This window comes from Macrobrachium rosenbergii, chromosome 41 (assembly GCF_040412425.1).
Source record: "Macrobrachium rosenbergii isolate ZJJX-2024 chromosome 41, ASM4041242v1, whole genome shotgun sequence".
NCBI classification, from domain to species: Eukaryota; Metazoa; Arthropoda; class Malacostraca; order Decapoda; family Palaemonidae; genus Macrobrachium; species Macrobrachium rosenbergii.
In genome coordinates, this window is record NC_089781.1 from 18,759,622 (window position 1) to 18,767,880 (window position 8,259).

At 36.2% G+C, this 8,259-nt stretch overlaps 1 protein-coding gene across 1 annotated transcript in view; it reads left to right on the plus strand.

The window, feature by feature from the left end:
- LOC136826711 (complement component C1q receptor-like) overlaps positions 1-8,259 on the plus strand; it is a 60,060-nt gene that overhangs the window by 47,871 nt on the left and 3,930 nt on the right. The window contains exons 12-17 of the mRNA XM_067084104.1: positions 801-960; positions 2,869-3,077; positions 4,440-4,650; positions 6,246-6,419; positions 6,924-7,109; positions 7,750-7,820. The gene's annotated coding sequence lies outside the window, so the exon portion shown is untranslated. The remainder of the gene's footprint in view (positions 1-800; positions 961-2,868; positions 3,078-4,439; positions 4,651-6,245; positions 6,420-6,923; positions 7,110-7,749; positions 7,821-8,259) is intronic.

Genomic DNA, 8,259 nt, shown 5'->3' on the forward strand with positions numbered 1-8,259 from the left:
AGAATTGTTTTCGGTGGCCTTGATTACACCTTGTTTATTTTGAATAAGCATCTTTCTTGACAGCCCTTCGTTATTTAAATTTATTGTGATTTTTATATTGAAGTATATTCTGTCATTTAACCTGTTGCAGTTTTTAGGTATCGATGCTTTCATTTTATTTCCTGTTCATATCAGGTATTATTTTATGGTTAGTAATCTCAAAATCTTAGGAATAATTTATTGTGGGTTTCTTTCCCAAGATCTGTGGATGTTATTCCTTAACTTTAAGACACTGTTAATTATCTTTTTATTACCAGTGTCTTTATACATGTATTTAATGCAGGGAAGGTTGGTTATCCTTAGTAGCTATCTTTATTAAATGGAATTTCAGTAAAGGTACAAAATGTCAAAGAGAAAAGGCCTTTAACATTAGTTAAGTCATGAATCAAGGATATGAAGCTTGCTTTAAAAAAACAGCCAGAAACCATAATAATAATAATAATAATAATAATAATAATAATAATAATAATAATAATAATAATAATTATAATAATAATAATAAAGGAGGATTTAGATCCTCTCTTAAGCATGTCCTGTCAAAAGGATGGCTGCATCTTGCGAATTAATGTTATATTTAGTCCTTCCATAATAGGCTAATGATACCGTAATAGTGTATTAGTGATTGAAAGGTTTAGTGCATTTCCCGTAGACTTTACACCACTCAGTAGTAACTTGAAACGAATCTCTTTAGTTTCCCTACTAAAACTAATTCCTTTCCTGAGACAAACTTTCTCAACCTAACTTCAACCAACACAAAACAGCTTGACCTTGGCGGACGTTTGGCCCGTGGGGTGGTCATGTGGATCCTACCGCTACCTGACGTGGGAAGGCGACTGCGAAGGACCTCCTGAAGAAGTGAGGAGTGAGGAAGTGAGCAAAGTGTCTGACTCCTTGCTCCAGATGCTTTACGGCCAACCCAAGGTAAGGTAAAGGCAGATTAGAGGGTAAGAGATTTGATTGGTCAGTGAACATTTTGTGCGCATGCGCCGACAGCTGGTTCTTTTTTCTCGTACCTCAGTCGACTCGAGATACTCGAGTGTTTCTGGTACAGTGAAAAATAGAGCCTTGAATTTTTTAATTTTTTTATTTTCTTAAAATTTCTGATTAACATTAACCAGTTTGAGAGTTATAAGTCGCAAATTATTAGAAAAAATGTAAAAAAAAAATCTGGAAAAGGCTGTAGGCCTATAAAAAATTTTGCTTACTTCAAATAGGCTATAAATTCATAAACTAAAAGCCAAATTAATGAGTGACAAACGTGAATATTAATTAACTGTGATAATATCTGATAGAAAATGTTAAGAAACGGAATTTTTCAAAATTACACTACCTGCTAATGCTTGTAATTCAGAACCACGCGCGCATGAATTAGGCAACAGTAATCATGCAAGCACATATCAGGCAGGCAGGAATATCCCAAATGCACACATACCAGGTCACGGGTCACTCCAATATCAGATTGACCGGATGCATAGTTAGCTTACAATACGCAACGTATGTTCAGAAGCGAATGCATAAATAACGGAATGTGTGTGAAAGGGAAGTGCGATAATAATACAATATTTAAAAGGATAGGTGATATCTCGGTACTCTCTCTCTCTCTCTCTCTCTCTCTCTCTCTCTCTCTCTCTCTCTCTGTATATATATATCCTATATATATATATATATATATATATATATATATATATATATATATATATATATATATATATTAATAATGTGTTTGTATATATACATATATATATATTATATATGTATATATATATATATATATGTGTGTGTGTGTGTTAAACTGTTACTGATTTCAGATCTTATCCACTTTATGATTTATACATAATATCCATATTTCCATTAATTTACACTTGAAAAATCCTCCAGTTTCTGATAAAGCCCTCATAAATCCTTCATTAATCTCTAGTAAATCCCTCATAAATGCATCGTAAATCTATCATAAATCCCTCATTAATCCATCGTAAATTCCTCAAAAATCCATCGGTCAATAAAAGTCCCGTAGAAGTGTCGCCTCAGTCTCCCCCCCCCCCTATTAATAAGGCTGTGGGGGTGGGTGGAGGGGGAGGCGGAAAAAGGTGGTTTGCCCCTCTCCTTTCTCCCTTCCCCCGCCCCCTCCCCCCTGCTCAGACTCAGCTAATGAGAACGTCATCTGTCACGTGACCTTGTTCAACGGAGGAATGCTAATTAATGCACATCCCCTCCCCCTCATTAATCATGTCGTCGTGTGTGCTTGGTCTAGAGGATTTCGTAATTGATGGTGTTTGTCTGCTTGCTTCTGCTTCTACTGCTTCTGCCTTCCTGCTTTTTCAAAGGAAGAAGCGCAAGGGTTTGTGGGATGCGCGCGTGCACGCACACATACATACATACATACACAAACACATTGTATATGTATACATATATACATATGTATTTTATATATATATTATATATATATATATATGTATATATATATATATATATATATATATATATATATATATATATATATATATATATATATATATATATATATATATTTACTATGCAGGTGAACAAATGAATAAAACCATACAAACTAGTGAAAAATTAATGAATGTTCTTCAGTGGTAGAGGGCTTTCATTTAAGTCTATTACCTCCATGTAATTTAACCAGAAGTTCAACTAATATACACCTTATCGCTGTCCTTAAACTGTCTTCTCGTAACTTGCAAATTACTTAGAATTTTAAGGCCTTTCAATACTGTATATTTTAAATTAATGAAAATTTTCGTATATTTTCTTAACTCATATTTTTGTCATAAACATCTATTAAATCATAATTTTCTTAAACATTCTCAGGAACTCATTATGATGTTGAAGGCGCCTTCTGCAAGACCACTAAGGCATCCTTCAAATAGAAGCGAGGATGAAGGATCAGGAAACGAGATGAGGGAATTAACATCCTTTTGGAAAGCATTAACGTGGCAGAACGAGACAGAATTTGAAGATTCTCTGGATTTTCCTGAAGAACAACATTCACTATCGAGTCTTCGCCCAAAAATATAAAGGTATGATTGGCTATTGTTCTGAAGCCAAGTCTGTGGGTCTCATTATCACACTCTGGCAACTACGTTGAGACATTTGTCAACAGTGCGTCCGATTTCTTATGGGTAGGTTGATTAATGAAACCTCCAGACTCTGTAGTAAACTATGATAGATATTATAAGTGGAAGTTTGATTATGTTTATTTCCTTAACTTGCCAGTCAAATATCATTTTCTGTTCTGGCACCCTTCTGTAAGAGAAGAACAATCTCATTTCACTGATTGTAATGATGTAGCCTTCCCCAATCTCTAATACATATTATAAACATGTTAGCAACATGTATCAGCAACCAGAGTAGTAAATTTACTTGTCTAATTGTCATTTACATCAAGTGACAACCATTGTATCTTCTTTGATTCAGGGACTAGAAACATTAGGGTCTAATTGCCCTTGACATCAAGTGGCAGCCATTGTATTTCTTTGATTCAGGGACTAGAAGCATTAAGGTCTAATTGTCCTGTACATCAAGTGACAACCATTGTATCTTCTTTGATTCAGGGACTAGAAACATTAGGGTCTAATTGCCCTTGACATCAAGTGACAACCATTGTATCTTTCTTTGATTCAGGGACTAGAAGCATTATGGTCTAATTGCCCTTTACATCAAGTGACAACCGTTTTATCTTCTTTGATTCAGGGTCTAGAAACATTAGGGTCTAATTGCCCTTTACATCAGTGACAACCATTGTATCTTCTTTGATTCAGGGACTAGAAACATTAGGGTCTAATTGCCCTTGACATCAAGTGACAACCATTGTATCTTCTTTGATTCAGGGACTAGAAGCATTATGGTCTAATTGCCCTTTACATCAAGTGACAACCGTTTTATCTTCTTTGATTCAGGGTCTAGAAACATTAGGGTCTAATTGCCCTTTACATCAAGTGACAACCATTGTATCTTCTTTGATTCAGGGACTAGAAACATTAGGGTCTAATTGCCCTTGACATCAAGTGACAACCATTGTATCTTCTTTGATTCAGGGACTAGAAACATTAGGGTCTAATTGCCCTTGACATCAAGTGACAACCATTGTATCTTCTTTGATTCAGGGACTAGAAACATTAGGGTCTAATTGCCCTTGACATCAAGTGGCAGCCATTGTATCTTCTTTGATTCAGGTACTAGAAGCATTAAGGTCTAATTGCCCTTTACATCAAGTGACAACCGTTTTATCTTCTTTGATTCAGGGTCTAGAAACATTAGGGTCTAATTGCCCTTTACATCAAGTGACAGCCATTGTATCTTCTTTGATTCAGGGATTAGCAGCATTAGGGTCTAATTGCCTTTTACATCCAGTGACAACCGTTTTATCTTCTTTGATTCAGGGACTAGAAACATTAGGGCTGAACACTGGACTCTTTGCTTGGTGGTGCAGCTGTGGAAGACGTTCCGTCTGTTCTTCTGAGCTAATTGAAGGTTTCACAAGCCATAATCTTACCGCCCTTTCAAACGCATCCATTACGGCTAAAGCTGCTGTTCCACTTATCAAGATATGTGAAGACTGTGAGGTGTTATGGAGAACGCCTCTAGATGAAGGTATTTTTTCACTCAATTATTATTATTATTATTATTATTATTATTATTATTATTATTATTATTATTATTATTCAGAACAAGAACCCTATTCATGGGGAACAAGCCCACAGGGGCCATTGATTTGAAATTCAGGCTTCCAAAGAATATGGTGTTTTGGAAAGAAGTAAGAGAAGGTAATGGGAAATACAGAAAGATGTCACTTGTTAAAAAAGGAAAAAACTAATTAACAAATTAACAAATAAATAGAAAAAAATGTACGTAAATTATTGCAATACAAAAATTGTATTACGGTAGTAATGCATTGCATCTTTGCTTGAACTTCTGGAGTTCTAATTTCAAGACATCCTCACTGAGACTGTTCCACAGTCCAACTGTGTAAGGAATAAAGGACCTCTGGAACTAAGAAGTTCGACAGCGAGGTACATTTACTGCATATTGGTGCAGTGAATGCGCTTAATGTCAATTTGTAGCTGGAGTTCGCAAGGGCTGACGTTTGACACCTTCAGGATTTGAACCGACTTCCAGTGAGGCACCAGATCAATGCTCCATTCACTGACCTCGTTGTTGAATTTAAGCCATTTGGACCACCGACCAGCCAAACATAAGCCAACAGTCTATCCACAGAGTTGGGATTTGAACCACGGACCGATGAACACCAGGTTACAGTTTATTCACTCTGTTAAAGCATTTCTTGGGTCTTCCACTGGTTGGTAATTCAAATCACAGAAGATTAGGTTATCGTTAACCTTTATACTGCGACGCAAGAAGAGTTGGGAGAATGGAAATTGAATTTCACTTAAGAAAAGTTATATTGGATGAATTTAAAACAGATAAAGGTAGCAAGATCTCCGAAAAATCGTCAAAAACAAGTGTCCATAAAAACAAAAGTTATAAGTTATTTATTTAAGATATGAAGGGTTTGTTAAGCTAACTCCCGCTTATGGAAGTAAAGCCTAGACTCTAAAATATTCATATAAAAAATCAAAACCTGCTAGCACGGATTATGTGTCTAGTATAGTTAGCGAAAAGGGGCAACAAGACCCAGAGATATACAGGAATTGATAAAATGTGGTAAAAGACTCAGAAAGTGTTGGCTGTATGTGGTTGATAATTGTTAAAATTGAAAGGTCTTTGAATCCTGGAAGCAATAGAGTGCATGCAAGAGTGAAGTGAAATGTGCAGAGTGTGTGTGTGTGTGTGTGTGTGTGTGTGTGTGTGCAGGGGGAAGGGAAGACGAAATACTAATGAGTCTTCTCTATGCTTGCATAAAGGTACTGAACTTGCAATGACTGATGTTTTGCAAATCATAGGCGCCACCACCTAGCGAGAGGAAACGGCTAATTAGGTGGTGTAATATATATATATATATATATATATATATATATATATATATATATATATATATATATATATATATATGTGTGTGTGTGTGTGTGTGTGTGTGTGTGTGTGTGTGTGTGTGTGTGTGTGTGTGTGTCCGTCCGTCCGTCCGTGAGTGTGCAAGTGTTATGAAGCCTTAAAGGAGTCTTTAGTAAAGTATTATAAGTTTGGCACCGACCTCAGCATCCACCCATTGACATTTCCTTATCTCTTAGACCCCTGCTCGAGTTCTCCCTGTCTGAATGGCGGCATTTGCATACCAATCAAGACGCGACGGACACATGCAAGAACAGGCTCCTCTGGATTCAGCTGCCTTTGCCAGAGCAGTTTTCAAGGTCGGCTCTGCAATCACACCGCCGTTCCAAATTGCTTCCTGACGACGGATCCAGGTACGTGAGTTACGACAAGATGAAGACGCAGTAGATTACGTGAAAGATTCTCTCTCTCTCTCTCTCTCTCTCTCATGCTCAAACTCTCTCTCTCTCTCTCTCTCTCTCTCTCTAAACACACAAACACAATGACACACACAAACACACACACATATATATATATATATATATATATATATATATATATATATATATATATATATATATATATATATATATATATAATATATATCTATATATATATATATATATATATATTATAAATGTATATATATATATATATATATATATATATATATATATATATATATATATATATATATATATATATATATATATATTATTATGTACTAAATACGTCTGTGCTTGGTCAGAAGAATGCCCCACAGATAGACATGTTAAGGCATTTAATTGACCTTGGAATGAATTTCCCTGTTAAGAGCACCCCACAGGTACATAAGTTAAGACCAGGGGAATAATCTCTTACTGAATTTCCTTCTTCAGGAGAATGCCCCGCCGGCGTAGAACCCAAGACATCTCAGCGATGGTCTTATAATCCAGAGGAAGGAAACTGCGCCCCTTCACGTACTCCGGATGCGGAGGCAACTCCAACAATCACCTTTCACACAAGGCCTGCATTGATGCATGCACGAGGGGGACATGCTGCTTCAGGAGAACAATTCAGATCAGGTGAGTGCATGTCATAAACATGTCGGCAAATTGTCACACACACTTTACGAACAAGTTGGATACAAGTCAACAATTTGTTGGATACAAGTCAATGACGTACTGGATACAATTCAATGACGTATTGGATACAAGTCAACTCCTTGTTGGATACAAGTCAACTACTTGTTGGATACAAGTCAGTGACTTGTTGGATACAAGTCAACGACTTGTTGGACACAAGTCACCGAATTGTTGGATACGAGTCAACGATTTATTGGGAGTTCTTACATTGCTTCAAACGATTATCTGGCTTTTGTCCAAGGTTCATTCTCCACTTACTGGTGTTGACTTGTTTTCAACAAGTTTGTGATATGTATGAGATAAGTTGCCAACAAGTGTTTATGACTTTTCTTCACTTATGGTCGTTGACTTGTGTTCGACATGCTCGTGATATGCATGCGATAAGTTGCTAATATGCATTTATGACATGTTTTAGTGTGGTGGGGATGCACTCGTAAGGATAACCAAGGCTGCTGTTTTAAAAGACAGGTGGAAATTCTTGGATGCTTCCTATTCCTAATTACTCAGGAATTATTATTATTATTATTATTATTATTATTATTATTATTATTATTATTATTATTATTATTATTATTTGCAGCTTTGACCAGATGAATGCTGCCATTGTCAACGGCGTCACAAATGAATCAGCCACCCAATCATTATCAGAAGGTATAGTGAATAAATCAGGTACTCTCTCTCTCTCTCTCTTACATATGTACGGGGCTAAAACCAGACATGGTGAGGTTTAATGACGCTGCGTTCACTGTCGGTGTTAATGAGAATCCTTGTGTTTCTTCATTAACCTACATCAAACCGTTCATTCAGGTCTACGGTGAAGGGTTGACCTCTATTTCATTAAGCTGTACTTTGATCTTACCTTTGGGGGTTAATAGAAAACCTTCTTTTCCATTACGGGCTTCTCAGTTATGTCGATAAGCTCTTCCGAAATAACAGTCGGGTTATACCTGAAAGAATAATTCTCTGTAACGTTTTATTCTGTATATTTCCTTGATATAGCGTGTTACAGCTTCCGTTTGAATGTGTTTTTTGTTAAACTTTCAGATTAATGATCTGATCAGGTTATAAAAAGATTGCAGTGAGATGCCAT